This window comes from Poecilia reticulata, linkage group LG1 (genome assembly GCF_000633615.1).
Source record: "Poecilia reticulata strain Guanapo linkage group LG1, Guppy_female_1.0+MT, whole genome shotgun sequence".
NCBI lineage: Eukaryota > Metazoa > Chordata > Actinopteri > Cyprinodontiformes > Poeciliidae > Poecilia > Poecilia reticulata.
Window position 1 is genome coordinate 16,681,191 of NC_024331.1, and position 24,324 is coordinate 16,705,514.

The 24,324-nt window shown below is 39.1% G+C and overlaps 1 protein-coding gene across 2 annotated transcripts in view; it reads left to right on the forward strand.

Moving 5' to 3' along the window:
• Nucleotides 1–24,324, forward strand: part of LOC103463659 (E3 SUMO-protein ligase CBX4) — an 87,486-nt gene that overhangs the window by 2,211 nt on the left and 60,951 nt on the right. The window contains exons 2-3 of one of the 2 annotated variants that reach the window (XM_008407169.2): nt 3,086–3,157; nt 13,262–13,369. The gene's annotated coding sequence lies outside the window, so the exon portion shown is untranslated. The remainder of the gene's footprint in view (nt 1–3,085; nt 3,158–13,261; nt 13,370–24,324) is intronic. The other variant, XM_017307693.1, reaches the window with a different exon arrangement.

Genomic DNA, 24,324 nt, shown 5'->3' on the forward strand with positions numbered 1-24,324 from the left:
CGTTTGTGTTGTGCACAGTAAAAGCTCCTTGTGTGAATTTATGTAATTTAGAAGGCCGGTAATGTGAAAGTTGATTCCAGATTCCTATTTGGAGTTGTGTATCCTCCTATGTATCCTTTGGCATAAAGACAACCTGAAATAAGGGTGATAATACCAATAAAATTTAGAATCCTTCTAGATTTTTCTTTTTTTTTTGCTTTTCTGAAGGAATACAAAGATAATTCTCAGGAGCAGAATGTCATTTATTCTCTCCATGTCATCTTTCTCAATGTATAGATATATACACAGTCAAGCCCAAAATTATTCATACAGCGGACAGATTTAGGTTTAAAAAAGTCTCCATTAATGTGTCTTGACCGGCTATAATATAAACATATGGGATTAATCCAGTCAGAGCCTGGCTGGGTTAATAATATGTGGAAGGACCTAAAAATGAGGGTGACGGCAACGAGGCTTTCCAACTTTAAAGATCACCTAAGATTGTCAGAAATATCAGTGGAAACATGAACTAAGAAGGATCTTATTGCTGAAATAACAGTTAAGATTTTTTTTATTGATCATTATAAAGTGGTATTCATAATATGCAATGTGCCAGTTCTTTTGTTAAATGTGAATAACCACTGACATGTCAAACATATGTTGCAAACATATGTTGTAAATATTTAATGTGCCTGGGGTAGGAAAAAAAATTGGGCTTAGCTGTGCTCTTTACATTTGTATGAAACGCAAAAGGACAGAGCGCATTCCCAAGTGTTTCTTTTTTAAAATTGAAAGTGTCACATGCTTCTTTTAGGCAAAACTGGAAAAACCTGACTTTCATCTATCTGTCGCGCTAGTTGTCGACTATTCAGATGGCTCAATAAGTAAGCCATAAACGGCGTTACTCTGAAAACAATTTTGTTTCACTGTCCGTAGTATTTTGAGTTTCTGTGAATCCTTGGTTTGCATTTTTGTTTGTGATCATTTCTTTGCTTCGTTAGTGATATTTCTCCGTCGTCTGATTTATCCAGCACCTTCTCTCAGTGTCTGAGCTCCCTCTACCCCCTGTCTGCTCGTCATCTGCTCATTAACTCACCTGTCTGACACTCCAGTAACACTAAGTGGTTTTCACAGCCTGCATCAGGTCTTTCTATTGTTGCCACCAGCATGCTTTGTTGGTTGGTTTTTCTGAGGTCAGTTACCATTAAATCAGCTCTCAACCTCCAGTCCTCTGTGTTTGGGTCCTTAACGAGACCGTTTTGTGATCATGCGAACCTTATTAGACAAAATATGTGTATGGTTGTAGTTATTTCACTTATTTAGAGCAGAACTCGATGTCCTTCCCAAATGTGAACATTAAAGGTCGTTCGTTGTTGGGTCATTTGAGCAACACCCAACAGTCTCTTGTTTAAATTTAGACAATAGACGTGAATTTGAGGACCGATTTTCACTCTTCATTTTGTTTTTTATCCACACTTATGCTTAGTTTAAATCTCTTCAGAAATCTTTGTAAAAACTGTTTGGAAGCATTAAGGTTTGAGTTTATAAATTAAAATTGACTTGATGAACGAACATATAAAATACGAATCGTTGGGAAAATGTTCAGTTATGTGGCTTTCTTTTCTGATAATTATGTGGTTACAAGCTAATTGGGTCGACACAATCTTTCCGTATGGATATACATTTTTCAGTGGGCCTTGGCCTGATCGTTCTTAATTAGGTTGAAAACTGATTTTCCTCTGTCTTTGCATGAGTAAAGTAAGTTTTAGCATGAGTTCAATAGTGAAGGCAAACAAATATAAGAACGCTACATGTTTGTTCTGCTTGTAACAGTCTAGAGTAAATAAAAGTATTATTTGAATCTGAAGCAACATGAGGGAAACATAAGGAGTGCATGATTACTTCAGACACCCAGTGGTATTGAAAAAGTTGGCTCTTTTCATATGAATCATGTTGCTAATGTATATTTACATGAATATGTTGACACAACTATATTACTTTTGCTATGACTTAATTACACTTGCTGTTTTTAAAATCTTATTCAGTCGATCTAACAGAAGTATAAGAGTGAATGAGCAACACTTTTATTTGAATTTTTTTTTTAGTATAGCGCATTAATCGATGTTTCAAGGATAACAAAATTACCTTCTAGATTATTCACAAGGCTCCTTGATTTCAACAAAAAAAGGTACAGGTTTGAAAAATTGTGAGCATAATAATAATCAAATATTTAATAATCAGATAAGTAAATGAAGAGGTAATTTATTTCAGCAACTCAATTCACAAAGTAAAACAGATTAATTAGATACGGATGTTTTTCAAACCTTTATTTCAGTTAATTATGTTGACTTTCTGCTTGAAGCTAAAGCCAACGCTACGTTTAAGATTAGAATATTAAATTAGTAAAAATCTGTTTAATGACTGCTTTAAGGCTGCTATTTATCAAACGAATGAGCCTCTTCAGAATGTATATTTAATTTACTGAATATTACTGAATGTGTGCATGTAAAATATATTTATTTTGCATTTCGATTCAAATCAATACTTACCGATGCAATGACCAAGGTCAACAGGGTCGTTGTCTTTTGTGGCTTTTGCTCCTGTTCTAAATATGAACAAACAAACAATTGTCAGAATTTAAACTGGTTTCATAAACTTTGTTTTGTTCTTTTTCTAAGAAATTTTTTTTTATCGTTAAGTGCAGGAGATGATGCTGTTTCTGTGCTTCGGATTCCTTCATATTTTATTACTTGTGCCATATTTAAGCTGCATCAGTACAGCTTTGTTAGCCGCTGGGTGTAAATTACGGATACAGTAGGCTTATCAGGTTTTTCATAAAGACATCTTTCTTCTAATGGTGGAAGACTAAATTCAATGAGCTACAGTTACCGACTGTCACATTTCACATCACACAGCATAATTTGATCTGCTGTTTGCTTCTCACCACACAAAAGCTGGTAGGAAAACCATTAGATCTGCCGCTGATGGTCACAGGGAAATTTGATCATCTCCAGTTTGGTGGCTTTAAACTATCAAATTTTATTACTGTTGATGCCCAAAAATAAATAAATAATCTGTCTCTTTCTGCGTTTGTCTCCATGCATAGAGCACTGACCCTCTGCTGACCCTGCACGGTGTGAAACATGTCACACAGGAGCGGCCGTGACTTGGTGCGTGTGTGAGTATCTTCAGGCTATCTGCTACAAACGCACATTTACACAAAGCTACAAAGACCTCAGCTTAAAGACCTGTCATCACTGGAACTCCTTTAAATCAACAGTTTCTTTCTGCGAACCGTCGGTATTAACAACACATCCAGTATCTTTCATTTGGGGTGTCTTTTTTCTCTCTTTTTTTTTAAAGAAATTTTGAGGACTCTGCCCAGAATTTCTCAGCTTTTGTTGTAGCTCCGTCCCCTGAAGGGTAGACGCAAAGTTAAATGTCAGTGTGACAAAAGTCAACTAAAGGGGATTGAGCATAGCTTCATATAGAGCTCCTTACGATGGAAAATATACACCTACAAGTGAAATACTTAGGAAAAGCACAAACCCAACACTTAATTTTGGTTAACTTCAGATTAAAAATATGCTTTGTCAAACTTAAAGGTTAAAGAAATATGTATAAGATCTACGATAGTACCTTGAAGCATGAGTTCGTCTTGCTGCATTGAGTGTTTGTCATAAAACAGCCGCCTGCCTCAGTGTGCTGTGAATTCATCCATTAACTTACCGACTTATGTTCCGTTGTGGACTTGCACTGTTTCTGTGCCGTATATCTCTTCATTTTTATTGTCAGAAAGCACAGCTAAACCGGTCACAGCAAAAAAAAAAATAAAAAAAAATGGCATAGCAGTAATTCTGAGCACTTAGGCATTAAAAAAGAGGTGAAAATGACCAGAAATTAGAGGAAATTGGATCATCCAGGTAAGAGTGAACATGTCAAGGTAGTTGGTGCCAGAAAGACTTGTCTGAGCGTTTAGAAACGTATGATTTACAGCAGAGGTGTCAAAGTCTAGGCCATAAGTATGAGGGGCCGTTTAGGACAAAATCTATGTTTTGTCTCTCACACACTACAAAAAACTCACTCACACTCAAAAAAAAAACTCACGCACACTCAAAAAATACTCAATTGGCGTATACACGCTACTAAAATGTCACACACACACACATTTTATCTTTCTTACACACATACATTGTACTAACTTGTCGCGCACACACACACACACACACACACTCAGGCACGTGCAGAGGGGGGAGCTAGGGGTGCTTGAGCACCTGCCCTTTTTGCTCCTTGCCCCCAAGTGCCCTTTTGGACAAATGTTTTATTTTTTATTTTTGGTATTATTTCCTAAGCCCTCTTCTGACACATAAAAACATGTGCTAAAATTCTTTGCTTTTTTGTTTCTTTTTTGTATAACATAATAAGCCGGTCACCTTGTTACCTTTGACCTTTTGCCCGCGACACACGACGCAATTGCCTCTCGCGCAGTGCGATAAGGCGGCTAACTGTGGAGCTCAACATAGCGAAGTTACGTTCCTCGCACATACAAAACTGAGTCTTTCACATACAAAATAACGAGTCTATATTTTATTAGTTTATATATGCAATCTTAGTCTTGTGAGTAAGACAGAAAAAAAATTGTTTGCGTGTGATATTTGAATAATGTATGTGCGCAATTGTAGTATTTTGTGTGTGCGTGTGCGAGTTGTTAGTACAGTGTATGTGTGCGAGAAAGATACCATTTGTGTGCATGTGCGACATATTAGTACAATGTATGTGTGCGAGAAAGATAGTATCTGTGTGCGTGTGTGACATTTTAGTAGTGTGTGTATACGCAATTTGAGTATTTTTTGAGTGTGTGTGAGTTTTGTTTTTGAGTGTGCGTGAGTTTTTTGTAGTGTGTGAGAGACAAAACATAGATTTTGTCCTAAACGGCCCCTCATACTTGAGGGCAGGTCTCCTGCAACACATCGGCCTGGTTCAGCAGATCTGTATTAAATGACTGCATTGCTGCCTCAGCATGCACTGACAGTCTACTGGGCCCAACCTACATTTGATTTAGGTATGTTGAAGCAGAGACACATCTAGAGGTTAGAGGACACCGACCACCGAGGATTTGAGTTTGACACCCATGATCCGTGGAGGATCTTGCACACAACCAATTTCTCAGCTTTCAAGAGACTGGTTCAAAAACGAGAAAATATTCAGTGAGCATCAGCTGCGTGGATGAAGACGACTAGTCAGACGACTTTGAGATGACAGAAAGACAAGAGCAACTCAAACAACTTTCTAAATCCAATTTAGACACAATGCTGTCTCTGAACTCAGAACATGTGGAGCCTTATAGCTGATTAGTTACAGCTGCAGAAAACCACACGCTCTGTCACTTCTGGACAATGAGAGATTGAGAGATTGGAAAGACCTTGGTCTCAGTTTTAGTTGCAACATTGAGAAGGTAGGTTAATAACGACATGAAGGCACAGATTCATCCTACCTTGTAGCAAAGGTTGCTGACCATGGCTAGCCCTTTGTAACAGCAGCAGATCTGTCTTTGACAGCTACTTTCAGCGAGAAAATAAATCAATCCTCAAAGCTCAACTAATCTCTAAATAACAATGATAATAAACTGATTGTACCTCAAGAGCAGTTTACACTTTAGTTCACATTGATGTAGATACATATTAATTATCTTTGTGTTTTATATTCCAATTAGAAACTCTGAACTGTGCCAAATTGTAATGAACTAAATTAGAAAGTAAATGCATTTCAATTCATTAATATGAAATGGATGTTAATATAGTGATATTTATTTCTTCAATGTATCTACAACAGCACTTAAGTAACATATTAGCAAAACTAACTTGAACTAAAACGAACAACGATGTTCATTATTAGCCCATAAAACAAAAGCACATAGCTCAGGCTCTTAAGATGTAAAGAAACATTTTAAGAGCCTGTTTGCTGTTCATGAGCAAACAGGCCTCATAAAATTGAACAATATGATAAAAAGATGACGTGTAGTTGTGATGTTATCTTGTCTGTTGCGTTTCTCTACATTCCTGCGTTTGGTGGGGCGTTTAAACAACCTGGTTTCACTGCATCACTCAATGTACCACACTGTCTCGCATATATTTGTATTGTTTGTTGTATTCCAAATCTTTTTGCATGTTTTATAAGAACAGGTACCATTGTCGGATTTTTTTATAATTCTAAAATTTTGGTCATTATAGTTTTACCGGTAACATTTTACATAAAAACATGTCTGATAATATGGATTAGATGCCACATTTATATTGAAAATCTGACTCTTTTGTGAAAATACTTAAGGGCGAACAATCTCTCATCAATATGGACAAACCAATGTGGCATTAAAACTAAATCAATAGTTGAGTGGAAGACGTTTTGGAGAATCTGTTACGACACCCTCTGAATCAAATCTGTAGCTTTCTGAAGCTGAAATTTGTTTTTCCTTTTCCATGATGTTTCTGTAACACTTGAAGAAAACATTTAGATTTTAGTTCTGTAACAGGGGTGTGCAGGTGGACATGTTTGACTGGATTTTTACAAATTGTCATGTTTGCTGTCATGTGACAAGGTTCTCAAGTGTTCTTCATGCGTCTCTAAAGATGCACGTATGATTAATTTGTCTCAGATTAAATCTTGAGTGGAAGTAGCAGGAGGAGTAAAGCTCAGTATGGCGTAAGATAAAACAAAAGCCAGAGCATTCAGTTATTGGGTGTTAGGCATCCTTTTTTTTGTTTCCCAGACTGGACTGCACACATTCTTGTTCACACCCATAAAACAATGTTTCTCATTTCAACGTCTCTGTTGTGTTTCTAAAGAAGTTTCTATGAAAGTAAAATGTGAAAATGTGGCCATACAAAGTGAGGGACTTCATTAAAAAAAAAAATTTATGTAAGTGTGGTAAACCTTTAAACTGAACCAGGTACAACAGGAAATGAACAATTACGTATATTTTCACTGAAACCAAAATGTAAACCGAGTGGAAAGCAGCGGGTCCTGCTATGGGTTTCTGTTTCTCACTAAAATAATAATAAAAAAAAGATATTTGAACCATTAACTTTTCTTTCCAGGTGCATGAATGACAAATTTTGTTACATTTCTTCAATGGCCTTATGCTTTATCCATATTTGTACTAAAATGCATCAGTAGTCATAAAGAAAAATTCATATATTTTGTCTTTGTTCCTTATATGTCCACTGTACAGTACAGTGAGTGATGTTTTTATTTTTATGTTACTTTCTTATCGATAACACGTCTTAAAGTTTACCTCCCTTCTTCACTGAAGTGATAATGCGTTGGCATGAAGCCCCCATCCAGTCTATAAATGTGGCCTCAGCTGAAATAACCACCATGTATTAACTGACCTGCTGTCAAGCAGCCACAATGCGATCAATACTTCCAGATAATGAAGTCATTGACTCTCGGCAAACGCTAGATAATGACAAGACTGAAGGTCTCCTGTTATTGCCTTGTTTTATGGCTTTGTCTCTTGGTAACATGTGAATGGGTTCTCCATGCTGGTGGACGGATGATGGAAATTGCGAGTGTTTTAGGGTTTGGAGTGTAAAGAAGCTTCGCTGGAGCACAGCGGACTAATGGAGTTTGTCTTTTAAAATGCAGCACGGTTGAAACCAGCTCGGCTCGTCCCTGATTCAGTAAACACTGCAGACCGTACTGCCTCCTGTGTTACAACAAATGTTTTTTTTTTTTCTTACATCTGAAAACTAGAAAAAAGAAGTCCGTGTACCGACGAGAACTATGACAATTGAAATGTTGTCAAAAAAATATGGACTTTTTTCTAACCAAATAAAAGCAAGACTAACGTATTATAGAACGATGAAAACCAGCCAGACCTCATTTTAGTAGAAAAGGTGGGACTAGTTATTTATAACTCCATTCAGAACATTCTAGGAAAATTACTTCCTGGAGGAGTGATGAAGTATTGTTCCTTTAAAATTGTAGATTTCTATAACTCAGTTCCTGGATGCTCTGTTGGAGTTTTAGTGATTGTTCAACCGACTGACCAGATAATGTGAAGTTCATTGAATTCATTTATTTTTTTGTGTGTCCTTGTTTGCTAGAACACACCACTTCAAAGCACTCCTGTTAAAAAAGGTTATTATGGATTCGAGGCTCTCCAAGCTGTTCTATCGTACTGTTACATTCATTAAATAAATGCAGTTAATCATAAAGCATCTTTCAGGTGTCAGTACAATATGCAAACCTTCCCCTCAGTTTCCCCTAGAAACAAACTATTGCTCAATCTTGCTTAGATGTGAGGTGATTGTAAAGCCATTAGTGTGTTTCAGTATACATGCATGCAAACTATTTGTCTTTATAAAAGCCCCGTGAAGCCTCCACAAATTTCCCTAAAACAGCTGCGGGGCAGAATGTTTTGAATCTTCCGGGATTGTCTTCGATAATAACGTTCCCATTGTTGAGGTTTTTGTGTTTAAGCCTGTTCTGATCTTGTTATAATGAACTGTTCTCATGTACATGTTGTAAACTCATACTAAGGTGAAGCCTGAGCCTCAGGTTGATCCACGGTTGATCTGACAAGAGGCAGCGAGAGCCAGAATCCGCCTGCGGCCAACTACCCCCCACCCTGGTGCACTTTCTTCTAAAAACGCACATTCGCCCCTTTCTCCTTGATTTTTTTATTTCCTCCACAACATTCTTCATCCTTTCCCTCTGCTCCTCTTCTCCCCTCTTCTACCTCCAGGATGAGAGTTAAGACAGACAGCCTGAAGTGGATGTCGGGGTGAATTAGACACCAGCAGACAATGTGATTTCTCCGTCTTTAAGGCTTTCTTTTTCTCCCAGAAGAAAGCAAAAAGGGGTTGGTTTGACATTTGCAAAAAACACTCAGCTCAGAGGAAAAGACAGAGAAAAAGAGAGGGGCAATATAACGTAGAAACACTCTGCTCAGAGGAAGAGACAGAAAAAAGAACGGTACCATACAGCAGAAAGTAGGTGTGAGACGAGTACAAGAAAAGAGCAATTTAAAGTGTGAAAGAAATGCAAAGCAGCCAAGTAGAACTGACACAAAGAAAAGGGGTAGAAAATATAGGAGCAAAATCACAATGAAAAGACTTTCAAATAAAAAAAAACTGAGCAGTCAAAAGGTTGTGTGAGTCAGAAATGCAGGAAGACAATAGCAGGCCATCCAGGCAGCCACTTAATAGTCCACCCACTCACTGCTATCCAAATGGGTAGATTGACGCCTCTTAGCTCCTTTAATAGCTCCAATAATGGACCTCAGTATAGGTGGGCTGTGAAGAGGATAGTCATCCTATCCAAATAACTCGATTCCTCAGTTCTGGTCTCTTGTTTCAGCAGCATTCAGTACATCAGGGTGGGAAGTGCATGGGATAATGCTTCCAGATTTACCCAGCCACACAGAGCTGCGGATAGATGATGAATTACGGTGAGAGAGGCTGATGTTGTGGTAACACAAGGTCAGCGCAAGTTGTGTCTCTGTGGGCACAGCAAAATATATCAATATGTACATCAAGGACGTAAAACGCACAACACAATAGTTCTTGTCTTGCTTGTTTGATATCTAAAGCTCACTGTATTGTCATTACTTTAGATATGTTTATCTTCGTTGTACCAGAATTTAAATATGCTGAGAAGAGTACATAAAAATATACTCGTACAAATCTGTTAGTACTTAAACATGTCAGGCCTATTTTAGGAAATCCAAGGACTGCATTTCACATATCTACTAACATGACATTTCACACGTCTAACATGTGTTGGATTAGTGTCTGATTAGCAGTCAATGGTGTCAGCTCTGTGTTAAGCTGCAAATGGAGGTTCATATACAACCTTTTAGGTCTATAAGGTGAATTTCCCAACAGATAAAAACTACACTGAGATACAGAAGATATTGGGGAAACTGGGATTCCAGCTACGTTGTTCATCATTATATGCATGTTTAATGAATTCAAACTTGGTGTATTTCACTACCAGATTCATACAAGTTTATAAACAAAAAAGCAAACTGTTGTACTAATGGTTTCTAATCTTGGTGTTCTTTAAGTCATTAAAGGGATTTAGGTTATCACTAGCTATCTCTGTTGTTTTGCTGCTGTAGACTTAGGCTGCTGGAGTACTTTGGACGCAACTAGGCTAATTTCTCCCACTGCTCTCCATTATTATTGCCAATAATTTTATCTTCTCTGAATTTCTTTCCATAGAAGATATTTTGGCTCAGTTGATTCAGGCTTTAGCTGCGTTTCCTGGAAGGAATCATTGATGTAGTCATCAGTGATTTATGAAGAAGCAAGTGAAGCAGCGGATCCACCATTTTTAAAATGAGGCAGTAAGACTTTTGTTTCTGATTAGTCATTTTTTGATCGGTCCCTACAGTCTGTAATTTTCTCTTTCTGTAATATTTTTAACTATTAAAAATAATAATGATAAATTTCACCATGAATGTCAGAGACCAGGAAACCTTGGGCCTGATTTGATCGAATTCACCCTGTTCACCACAATCTAATTTAGAGGTGTAAGTTGCTTCATCTCAGCATTATTTCTTCAGTTAGATAGTTTATAGCAAGACAGGGAAATGAGGAAATGAACAGACTATAAATATGCATTTTATGTGTTATTTTAATGCTCCATCTCTTTCACTCATCATACAATGAATAAAATGCAGTATAAAACATTGAGCAGCAGTGCAGGCACAGACCTGTTACAAGTGTTCAACAAACAAACACACGATGGTGTCTGCTGCTCCTCACCACCTGTAAAAGAAAGAAAAAAAAAACTGTGACTGCTTTAAAACTAAATCAAGATGTAATAATAATAAACTCAAAAAATTACTAGAAACAAACATATGCTAGGAACTGATGGACTTAAATTAGTATTTTTAAAGGCTTTTATGAAGCTTACAGTAATATATAATTACAGTAAGAATTAAATGGTAAAAATTTTGTATGAGTCAATTTTAGCAAATATACCTTTAAATAGTATTTACAGCCAACGGGTAAAATATTGCTGCCATAAATTGAAAAATGACCTTGTAGTGTGAAAACGAAGAGAGGTTTTTCAAAAATAAAATTGTTTAAATTTTTCTCAGTTGTGGCCAGTTGTTGTTGTTTATTAAATTGATAGTTACACCATGTTAGTCCAAACAGACTGATAAATGAGAACACAAGTATTAAATGCACATAACCCCCCCCCCCCAGCATGGTTACGGTTACGGCTGTGTTCATTTCAACGTCTTGGCATTGTTTGTCAAATCCTCACTTCAGCTTTAGTAGACCAGCCTCCACAGTTGTTCAGTAACTGAGCCTGCAGCTCTGCACCAGGAGAGGAAACTGCACATCCATTTCAGGCCTTAAATACACCCCGAGTGAGTCATCAACCATTCGCTGCAGTTTACTCCGTCCCAGTCGATGTGCTTTGCATGTGTCCAACCTCATAAGCCCCCTTCCCTTCCGTCTTCCCACCCTCCCAGAAACCAGCAGCTGAGGATTGCCAGGTCCTCCGCCTCAGATGTACTGTAGGTTGCCAGAGCGTAGTGAGCCCATGTATCGCGGAGTGGTGGGGGTCTGAGGCGCTGCCTGTGGCCTGGTGCCACGCTGGGCCTGGTTATTATCTCCAGATGACTTCAGCATGAGTAGCAGATGCCTTTTTGGCCACAGGGGCCAAACAGAGCGATGCAGAGGGGAAAGTGAGTGGATGTGTGCGTGTGTGTGCGTGTGCGTGTGTGTGTGCATGAGTGTTTGCATGCTGTTCACGGCTGCATTGAGCAATTTATTACCTTCCCACTTATCGGACCATCTCCCTTACTGTGCTTGGAAGGAGTTAGTCTCATTACAAAATAACAATCCTCTCTCACAATAGCAATCTTACATGGACTTGGAGAGGTGCGCAGATGATAGCTCTAGGTGTGTTGAGATGGCGACACTGGCAAACAGATTATAAATCAGCGCACTTCTAAATGAAATTGCAACAGAGGGCAGATTTATGTGCATGTATCTGTTCACGCGCCTCAGTTTGTTAGCAGGTCTATCACCACGGCTATTTTACAGGCCTCCTTCCCAGCAGCTAATAATATTCAGGCAATCCCCGCACTACTCCCACCAATTTAATGGGAGCGCATCAGGAAATGATATTTCTAATCAGACTGCGGCAAATGTCTCCTTTTATTAAAGTGGGGGTGCATTTCCTTTCCATCTCCCTGTTTGTGTATGGAGAAATCTAGCCAGCTGATAATGGCCTCGGCTGGCCCGGTGTCATCATATTAAAGCGCTGAACACCCCTCCCCCCACTTATGAACACTCTCCTCCGCACTCCCAACACCAAGCCTCTCATATTCTTCCTTCTTCACTCAATTGGTAAAAATCCACACGTTTGTTGATGGGTTTTTTAGTGCTAGATACCAATGTGTCTTGTACCTTTTGTTTGGTAGTGATATAGAAATGGGGAACTCAATAAAGGATGATGGTTTGAACTCCAGGTCATCAGCTGTTAATGTTCTTTTCGGTCGAGAGACTGAATGACAAAATAAGTCATTCCTGACTTATTTTAATTCCAATTTAATTATTCAGATGCAGAGTCCTGAGTCAAACATCTTTTAAAAAGTGGGGTAAAAAATTTGGAAAATGTCATATGGAGAGCAACTCAGTGATTTACAAAGCAGGCCCGGAATGCGTCTTGGGTTAATAAATCCATCCACAGTCAAAAGAATGAGACGAAAAACGCTCATTTTGCTGTACCACACTATAAATATGCTACTCCATACACAGCAACATTTCACTGTACTATGCAATACTGTAGTAGACTATACTATGTTACTCTATACTTTACTACGCTGTGATGTACTATAAACATGATACCACGTAACACAGTATGCTATACTGTGTTCTGTGACAATATTGTACTACACTATTAGACGCTATGCCACACCATCCTATAATGTACTATGTTACACTATCCTACATTTCATCAGTACGTTGAATTAAACAAACGTTCAAGCTGCATTCCTGGCCTGTTTTTCTGATGCTGTTTGAACAGAGAGAGACTAAACAGTTTCTCGGGTTGTATTTTACTTACACCGAGCCGTATCATCATGGTAGGTGTAAATCAAGCTAAAGTTGCAATTAGAGGCCACTGCGAGGGAGTTGTCTAAGGGACGGTGAATGGTTTAGTGTTGAGAGAGGACACAAAAGCAAGTGAGTGTCAGAGTCGGCTTGTTCGCTGTTTGGTGTGTTTATTTCTCCTCTTCTCGTTTTTATTTTGTCAGTCTGAGTGTTTTCCCTCGGTGTAGCCCTTGAATATTCTGGGACTGGGCTTGTGACTCCATTCAACCACCGGTATGTGTTCATCCAGACACAGACTGCTGGAGCTGGAGGTAAACACAAAAGTCGCCACATACATGTACACACAGTAAATCTGGTAATGTTGCACCATCAGCTCCCAAATTAACATTTTGAGACACAAAATGCACTTGTGCAAACTCAGGATTTCTTCAGACACACATGTAAGCAGCAGAATATTTACCAAACTTTTTTTTTTTTGTGATCAAATTTTTATTCTCCTTTGCATTTTAGTACAGATACCCAAATTTACTTTACAGAAGCACAAGGTGCTGAATAAAAATATATCCATCTGTACACAAGGTAGAAAACAAATAACATGGAAAAGGGTTATAAAAAAATGAATAAATAAATGCATATATATAAAAAAAGGGAAATCATAACCCCCTGATAAAAACCTTGGATCCAACAGCTTCATAGCCCTATGCTAGAAGCGAGTGCCATGCCTTGACGGTAGATTCTTTGGCTCCGTTAACTTTCGCAATCGACGGTTCTTGATAAAAAATAAAAAAATTTTTTTATCAATGATAACTCCATACCTGGTTATCAGGTATGGAATGATAACTCCATACCTGGAGTTATCATGGTATGGATAACTCCATACCTGGGATGTCTTTTTTCCAAATCAAATCTAATGCCAGAGGCCTATAGGTGCGCTGTAGCAAAAACCAATAGTCTTGTAACAAATCCAGCTGTAAATTTACCGGCATTGAACAGTTTTTGAAGAGGGTGAGTTGTGAGAGATTGCCCTGCAAGGGGATGGCACTGTCTTTTAAAGATGATCTTAGCTGCAAGTAGAAGAAAAAGGAGGACGCTGGTACGTCAAACCTATTACATATGTCCTGAAAAGTGAGTAATCCTCCCTATCCATAAATAATATTTATCAAACATTTCAGCATGATTGTAAAATACTGAACCTATTTCTTGGCTGTGTGTTACAAATTCTAATCTCTGGTGTTTGCAGCATTCAGGAGCAGCTTACACAGCAGAGATTCAATCTCATTTCAGGGGTGTGGCTATAATTTTTCTTTTTGTTATTTGGGTGTATTTTAATATCTCACATTAGTGAAGAAAAAAAGAACCAAACTATTTTTATAAGCTGTGTGGATGTTGCAACCTGATGATGTAGGGAATATTTATTATGGACTTTAAACAAAGGCCGACGGTAGGTGACATGATGTGCAGGATGAAAATTCCTACTAAATTTTGCAGAATAATTCAGCTTTCATGAAGGCAGTTTTATGTAATGTAATAAGCCGTTAACAACAAGTCCAGCCTCTACTTTTATTTTATCTCAGCCAATTTCATGTCGGAGCTAAGCCGGGAAACGCACCGTAAAAATCAGTGGCTCCGAGTCAATTGCAGTCGCATTTCAAGGCAACCTTTTTTAATAGGTATTGACAGCAAGTTTTAGCTACGTTCTACCACCATGCTTAAAAGCCCATGTTCTACTGATTAGCTAATTAAAACCTGGAGCGAGGGCTATCGATCCAGGGGAAGGGCAGCTGGGAGGCTCCGGTCTCGGTGCGAGATGGCCCTGGTGCCATCACGTGTTCACACACACACACACGCAACAATGCACACCCCTCTGGCTAGTTCCTGAAAGCATTACCAAGGCTTTTTACACTCTACTAGATCTATATATTGGCTTTGAGCAGAACTTATCTCTTCTAAATTGAGGATGCTCGCTCATGATTGCCAGTTGAAGAGGAGATATTTTTGCGGCGTCTCGCGTCGTGTGCAGTGATGGGACTCACCCCACTGGCGTCTGCTTAATTTGTCTCCCGGCAACTTCTGGGTAATGCTGGGTATTTATATCCAGAGTGTTCAGACACCTGATGGAGGCAGATTACAGGCTTGTGAAAAGAGCAGGTAGCTATAGAGGTGACAGCCTTCACTTTTGGAGAATCAAGGTTCTGTCCTTTTTCTGGCACCTCGCATTACGGCTAATTCTAGTGTGTGATATCATCACACCCCTGAGAGTGAAGTCATTTTCAAGAAACGGGCAGAAACAAATGTGGTGTGCTGCATTCACGGAAAAAACACAAAGTCACACAAGTAAGTGATGTAATGCTGAGATATTTTTAGAAATAAAGTTTTTTTGCACGCAGCTAACCTTGGGGAAATTATTAGTGCCGGACAGAAATCAATATAAGTTACATTTAAGCATCTTGAAGCTGAAACCTTTCACATTAGTTTTGTAAATTTGCACAAGGTTAAACTTACAGTCTTACTTTGTTTTCATGTTCCTTCCAAAGAGTTCAGCTTTTGTCTTGTGAGTCCACAGAATATCTTCTCAAAGTTCTTTGTTGTTTTTGCTCAGCAGTGGTTTTTGTCAGGGAACTCTGCCACACAGGCCATTTTTTCTTTCTCTTTTTTATGGTGGATGCATGACCTCTGACCTTAACTGAGGCAAATGAAGGTTCCAGTTCTTTGGAAGTTATAGTTGAATCTTCTGTGACCTTTTGTGACTGATTTTTGGTTGGCAATTGGTTTGACGTTTTGAGACACTTATCTGTGACAAACATGTAAAAAATGGGAATCAAGAAGGAGGCAAACACCTTTTCACACCTCGTACATCACTCAGATGTCACAGAAAGCAGACATTAACAGAACAGAGAATTTATAAACACGGAAATGGTTTACATTCAGATTTCTTCTTCAGTGGTTTTTACTTGTGTTGTGCATGGCCGCAGTAAAACTCCTGAGTCGTATGTTGAGAAAACTGCATAGGACTCTAGATTAAAAAACGCTTGTAAGCGGTTAATCAAGAGGAGCAGTGAGGACCAAAACGGCCAGATTAAAATTTTTCCACGACCTGCAAAGTTCGCACATTAAGTGATGCAGCTGAACGATCACCTAGGTAACAGACTTACTATTCACCATGCATCCAGCTGCAGTAGAACATCATCATCAACCTCATCATCACCAGTGGGAAGAAGCATGAATTTTCTTTAACTTTACCAGCAGACATGAGACTCTAAGACCTATGCTTCTTCTTTGATATCAGCTCTATGACTTACATGTTTGTTATACAGAGATTTTTATGTTTCTGCAAGTATTTATGTGTTTCTGTACTTTTTCTGTTTAAGGGCCTCTTGGTGAGATCATGTTTCTGAAGTTTCAAGTGAGAAATGTTTCTGTTCCATGTTTAGATTTCACCATTTTCTGTTGTGGCTCACTTTGATGCCATTAGATGTAAACACACTACCGGCTGCAGGGAGAAAAAGAAAACATGAATGGAAATTTACTATTTATTTATTTTTTAAATTTATTTATTTAGTCTTGGTACGACTGGCCGGCTCTGCATATGTACTTTCACACGATCTCACTTAAAAGAAATCGTAACTATCCCTTTAAGAGCAGAACCCTGGAAGTGTCACATTGCTTGTTTTCCATGACACTCATTTTCCATGATGAACACAGCTGGTTATGTCACACAGATGACTGAATTTCTGCGGTTTATTTGTTACAGTGCAGAGTAAGAACAAGTGGCGTTGGGGTGGAGAAATAAAAAGCAAACACAGCTCTAAATGACAGAGTAAAGTTCAGTGTGAGTTTAACTAAGACCTGCATGGCAACATTTTTTGGACTGATGATGATGAGGGATTATTTCAGACAGTTATGCAACTGATGCACATGATTACATATCAAGGGCCATTTGACTTTCATAATGATTTCATAATGACATTTATCTAAGCACTTATCCAGTCTAAGGTCAGTCGTACACCGAAAGTAAACTTGTGTGAGAATATTTTTTGTTTGATTGTTTTACTTTTATGTAAACCTTCCAGCTGTTTAGCCAAACAAAAAAGTATCTGTATACTGTTACATATCAGGACAGTATGCGATATAGGTGTTATTATAAAACTGATATATCTATACAGGTTTGATGTTTGAGCATGAAAACCTCAGATTACCTCCTCTGTATTCATTAGCCACCCGCTCGTCTCTCCTGGGACGGAGGATTAGCTCAAGAGGGGAAATGAATGCTTTCTAGTTAGGCGGCGTTCTTTCAGCCTGCAGCAGGAGGTCCATTGTCTGTTCTGATATCCACGCAGGACACGGGACATCTGATCTGGCAACCTTGACGCAGTTGACGTAGCTGTTTGCACTGTGGAACCGGGGAGGAAAGTCAGCGATGTTGACAGGAAGGACTCCTGTTTCCATCTGGGAGCTGCTGGTTGATGTGCTTGGGTTTGACTTTCTGTAGGAAAAGTGTTGGAAAGTAATGAAGATTTTATTGACTTTCTGTTGACAAGCGGGGACATGCGCGTGATGCGAGTCATTAGGACTCGTCGCGAATTGATTTTGATTTGTGACAAGAGGTGAATGCTCAGCATTTCAGCCTGCGAGACATGCAGTAATACCTGGTGTACACACCCCTGTTAAAATTCTGTTTGTTTGATGGAAGCACTCGGACGTGCACCGGGATGTGCACGTCTGAGTGATTAGATCTAACTTTAGCATTTGGCCTTTTTAGGCTCATAGTCGTCATCAGTTATATAAGATTTAATGAGGTTAAATGAAGTTCATATATTTCCTTTAGTCAAGTTGTGGAGACGTTGCAAAGAAATAAAAACAATATTGATGAACAAACAGCATCTGTCATAAAGTATTGCATAGATTGATAAAATTGGTACAAGTAAACTCACTTTCTCTGGTTTTGAACATTTTTTAAATCACATTTTCACTGTTATTGTGTATGTACTCCTAGGTATGTATTCATATATTTTATAAACTTTTTCTCATATGGTTATACTTGTATTATTGATATTTAATTCCTCAGATGGAGTAGCTTGTCAACGAATAAGCAATTTTCCCTTCGGGATCAATAAAGTCTATTGTATTTAATTAAATTCTATTCTCATTGTGCGTCTGTTTTTCTGCAGTGATATACTGTATTGTAAATAGTCTTTTTCAATGTTCAATGCACCTTATGTACATTTTTGAAAAAGTGAGGACTCAGTTACACATCCTTTTTATCATGAGTCCTATTTCTCATAGTATTTTCTGTTATAGTCTTGCACAATATATTATTCTTGTTAACAATAATATTTAATATTAATTTATTTCTTTAAACATTTTAGATTTTTTTTATGTGTAAACCTTTACATCTGTTCTGCTGTTCCCTTTGAAGGACATTAAAGGCTCCATTTCTTTTCTATTGTTTTTCTTTTCTATTCAGACCTTTAAAAAAATGTTTTCTGTTGCAGAACTTGGCAATAGTTGCAGCTACATTTCTAAACTTCTCAATGTTCTAGGGGTGGCACAGTTGGTTGATTTTATTTAAATTTACACAGTGTAGTATCTGTATATTATTCAGATTATTTGCTTGAAGTTCCTTCAAACCACATTTGTAGTGACTCTGCAACATATAAATAAGCTGAACTGAACTGGATTGATTTTATGTATATAAAATCCTAAGATCTGGAATTTTAACCAGGCTGTACATATTTATCAAGATCCACTGTACGGCTTGGAAGCAGGTTGTTTGGTTTCAGTTGTTGCTATGGATAAGCAGCACTCATCTGAACCATTGATGGACAAAAAAGGACGGATTAAGTCTGACGCAATCAGTGGTAGCAGCGTATGCAGAAAGGTTTTCATGTTGCATTAGCAGTCTCTTATGTTATTCCACTTTACAGAATAATGCTGCGCAGGGAAGATGCTTTTTTTTTTTCCAGTCCAACCAATACGAAAGAAATTCTCTGTAGCCTCTCTGCTTTTCTGCAAATGGTGGCATTAAGCTTCAGAAGATAGAGCACATCTTTCACCACTCTGCCCCCTTCCCCTTTCTCTGCAGTCCACCAAATCCATCAAGGGAATTTAAGTAGCTGTTAATTACTTCCCTCTCCCTGCTGAAAAGAGGAAAAAGTGGAGGGAAATCTAGAGAGGGGTGAGATTTTTAAAGAGCCGAAGCTTTGCTGTGGTACAAATCCTCTCTGCCTAACAAAACCAAATCAATCTATACCCCTCAGCCATTTACAAACCGCTCCACGCTCACACATACACACCCAGGGGAAGATGATCCTGTAAATCTGTGGTCTCGAGGGGCTATTTGAGTGCTGCTCCAGGGTTTTTTTTTTTTTTTTCTTTTTTAGGAGGAGAGGGGGGGGTTCTATGTGAGCTCAGGGATTGAAGGTAGAGCGTAAATATCCCCAAATTGAAGCTAAAATGTAGCATTAGGATTGGTAAGCCCCACTTTCAGCCATAATGTTCCACAGCACCAAACCATTGTGCTAGAGGACCTCTATTACAGCGCCTGAACCCATTAAGTCAATGCGGGAGAGATTACCTGTGAAACAGAAGCAACTGGCTGCTTCGTCTGACATCTGCACCCCCCAACAAAAAAGCCAGGGGCAAAATTAGATTTAGGGTCGGGCGTTGCCCGTGCCTGTAGGCAAGAATTAGAGACCGTTGGATCGACCACCATTTGCTCGTTACACAGAAAGGTTTGATCACACAGAAGACAACAAAGGGCCGTTGAGTTTTTAAGATGCTTTTAAATAATTTGAACCAGGTCACATGCTGGAGTCCAGCCACAGTTTATTCAACTGAACTACACTTTGCAGCAAACGGGTTGGAAACGGTGCGTTCAGAAATCTATTAATTTCCATCATAAGCTGCGTTCACAAAGTGGGTCTTGATGCACAATTCAGATTTTTAAATTTTTTTATTTTTTTTACTGAAATCAGTTGTGTGTGTGTGTGTGTGTGTGTGGGGGGGGGGTGGTCGTTCATACTACTCAATGATGTAACCGCAGTCAGACTTCACTGTGAACGGTTACGACCCACATGTGCGGGAAAACGTAGACGTCACACAGCGGTGCGACGCTTACTGAAGTAATAATGGACGCCACTGTCTATTGGTCGATGTTAAAGTTTATTGAGCAATGGAGCCGACAGTGTTGTGGCACATTGACTACGACTTCTGTAGAGAAGTCTGATTTGATGCGCATTAAGAGCCAGGAATGGTTCACTGACACAAACTTTGTGTCCCATTTCCCTGAATAGAATTGGGAAGAATGACCTTCATTTACTCGGCTACATCTGCATGGAATATGTTGCAGAAAGACTGGAAATGAACTGTATTTATTATGACTCTGTTTGGGTTTTTTTTTTTTTTAGCAAACGTATGCGCCAGTTACTAAATGGCCTGTCCAGTTACTGGAAAAAAAACTTTACAGTTCACTGTTTCCATCTTGACAACGAGTCAAAGTTAAAAAGTTACTTGTGGCCGAAGTCTGAGGTTCACATTCATTGATGTGTTTCTCCACTTTAGACAAGTAACAAACTCACAAACCAGCCAGAAAACCAAAACTTACCCATGAGCAAAAGTATTCATTAAAAAGCTTCGGCCTTCAGCAATCACATAATCCAAAATCCATTGCAGCACTAAAATAATAATGATGGCACTTCAAAAAAAAAAAAAGCTTTACTGAAGCACTTTTTCATGACTTTACAGGAGTAAAAGCTATTGGTGAGCCAATTCAGAACAAAGTCTATTGAAACAAAAAACCTATACAAAACAAAAAGCTCTACTGCCCGGCTTGCAAATTATAATTTTTTTGTAAAACGGAGCCAATCTGGTATTTCAGTCAAAAATCTAAATAATCGTGCCCAAATATTTTACATGCTGTTTGATGCATGATTAACCAAAATTAATAAGCAGGGAACATTAAGTACTCTTGATATTCTTAACCTTGTTCGTTTTGGTTTTATTGAAACTCTGAAAACTGAAATCAAGAATCTTGTCTGTCCCATCTTGCCAGAAACCTCTAAAACTACAACAGAGGACAAGCAGCAGTTGGGGTTTCCCTCCTTTTGGGAGTCCGCTGCTACTGGCAGCTCAGCAGCTGAGTTTTCTTCCCATGTTTGTGGATCTTACCTATGAGACGGTTCCCTTTCACAACTGACAACAATCTTAACCGTCTAATCTCTGTGTGATTCCTTGTTGTATCCAAAATCCTTCTTCTTTATTATAAACGCACCAAACATTTCACAGCATTTGGCTCGAGGTGTACGTCATCAGCCTTTAGCAACGATCAAATCGCTTTTGACAGTTTAATTATATAGTTTCAAAACCTGTAATAAAAAGTCAATCTGTATTTATATTATATATTCTGAAGTGTGAGCTCGGACCCACGCTAGCAGATGAAAGGCAGGTGTGTGAGACGAACATCCTGAACTTCTGCTTCATTCCCTGCATCTCATTTTACGATCGCTGTGGTTAAAACAAAGTTGTGTGTTTGTCCAGAGTCCAAATCAGTCGTGCATTTCTTTGGCTGGTCTGATGTATATGCATCTAAGGACAGAGAGTTTAGTGTGTGTGCGCACGTGTGTGTGTGTGTGTGCGCGCGTGTATGCGTGGTGGTGCTTGTTGCCATAGTATTTGTCCCGCAGGGAGAAGACTGCAGTGGAAATGGAGGCAGGACGTTTTTAAGCACTTCAAAGTGGCCTCATTCCACACAGCTGAGCTCAGAGGTGTCTGTCTGTGTGAGTGTGTTTTCTCTGCCCACTGTGTTGTTTGCATATAAATGCATAGATGTAAATGTGCGCATGCATCCATATTCTCCTCTGCATTGATGTCTGATATTTTTTTTCTTGCGTGAGCATCCTTTTGGGGTGTAGATGGCCTGCCGTACCTGGCTTTGTTTGTGCCCCCTTTTAATCCCGGCTCCTCCTGGGACTGAGCTGCAGACTCTGCACAGCTTTGGGCCTCTTTTTTTGACTGGTATATTTCTGCATGTGCGTGCGTGTGTGTGTAAATAGAAAAAGGTAACATCTTCCCCAGACGCAAATTGCGAGACGGGGGAGGCGATTGCGACTGATGTGCTGCAGGTCTGAGCCTTGGCTGCAGTGAAAGTAGAATCCACTCCCTATTGCTTTGTCTCCCTGTTCCCCGCAGCAGAAAATGGAAATAGCCAACATCGAACCAAAGCAGTCAATATCGCTCTCCTGAAAAGAGCTGAAAGGGACGCTGGCTTCCTCAGAGCAGGACCAGTGGAGGGAGGAGTGGGCAATAGCTCAAACATGTCAGACTTCATCTGCCCTGGCTGATGTTCAGGTCTCTGGCAGCTCTGCTGTTCTCAGTCCAGTCTCACAGCAATCTCCCATTTTCCTCTTCCAAGAACTCTCCTCGTCTTTTTGTATTATTTTTCTCAGAAACTCTCTCTTTCTCCTCTCGCTGTCCCTGTTCTCGCCCCCTCTGGGCTGCCATTCTGCAGCATATTGCTCTCCCACACAAGTACATGCACTAAAATATGGCCTTTACTCACACAACCACTCACTCTCTGTTCCTTTTTTTTTTCTCTTAATTGGCATCTCTTCCATCCTTGTGCCTTTATGAATAAGATATGTGGAAAAAAAAAAGAAACCAAGAACTGAAACAAAAAAAAAAATCAAGATATGCTCTCGACTCATAAATTATTAAGCTGCCAATGAGGAAGGCAATGCTGGAAAAATGTCCTTCCTGTCATTTGCTGTTTCCACACATCTTTGTTTGTGTGGCCCAGATGTCCATCATGTGTCCTCAGCTGTCCGTCTCAGTGAAACGTCTCCACACCTGACACGCTTTGCCCAACTTCAGAGAAGTTTTACATTTAGCATGAATCTATTCGGATAGTTTCAATCTTACTGCAAGCTAGCTCTTATATTCCTGGGTTGAGTTGTGTGTTAACATGTTTCATATGGAGGGTACTGACATATTTGCGGATGCGTTTGTTGCCTTTTCACACAAACAATATTGTTTTTTACCTCAAGTCACAAGTTTTAGGCCTCAGTCGTCCCTGATTTCACTAAAAATAACTGAAAGTGAAAAACCTGGGCAGATTAATGGTTTCATTTTCAGATAGAATGAGGAATAAAATTCTCTCATTCATATTTATTATGTTACTATGGAAATACCTCAAAAACATTTAAATAGTTTAAACAAATGATAATTATCAACCATCCCGTTTCTTACAGCGGTTTCTGTTCCAGAAAATATTTCTAAACTCCAGAATATTTCTTTCTTTTAAGTAAGGGAAACAGTTTGTGGTCTTTTCTAAGGCCAATACATACAGGATTCACATAGGTATCTGATCCCATGGAAAATAAGGTGGATGATGTACGAAACAATTAGAATATGTTAAAATCAAAGGGGCCTCATATCTCTGACCTGGGATCTGTTTTGGTCGGGACTCGCAGCAATTTGACAGGAATGTAAGACAGAGTGGCAAAGTAAAACACATCCGCCTTGGTGGAAAATGCAAACTGAAATCTTTTGGTAGTAACAAAAAAAAGCAGTGCTTTAAATCATGGAAGGATGTCAAAAATACAGAAAAAAGTTAAAGTATGAAGCGGCGATCTTGTTCGAGCAGCTTTGAGTTTTCTTCCAGACCAGCTTGTGTGTTTATGCTGGCTGGATTTTCAGTACATGCTATTGCGGGAATTCTCAATCTCACAAATCCAGTGGTCCGTAGAGTGACTGTCAGGTCGGAACCTGGATGTCGGGAAAGAAATGAGAAGAGTCGGACGCGAGTGGTGTGTCTCGTCTCGGCTTTAATCCAGCTGAGAAGCAGTGCAAAGCCAAAGGTGTGGGAGGGGCAGTACAGCCGGAGAAAACTTGTGGCGCTTCAGCATTTTCTGTGGCATCTCCTTAAAATGATCTAAACGTAAAGAACAGTCTAACATCCATCCATTTTCTGTACGCTCTTGTCCCTTAGTGGGGTCGGGAGAGAACAGCATAACAGAAGAGTTGAAAAAAGTTCATATGATGACCTCAGGCTGGCAGATAAAGGATTTTTTTATTTGTTTTAACAGGTTTTGTAGAGCTTACTGTAAGGGGAAAACCCATTATTTGTATAAGATAAAGTTACAAACCACAGCTTTTCCTCAAAGGGTGTTGCAGTCGGTCTGTCATGCAGCTGCTGTTCACACTCAGTCTAATTTATGGTGGAGTCCACTTTCACTTCCACAGATTGCAGTTCTGCAAAAACATATCAAAT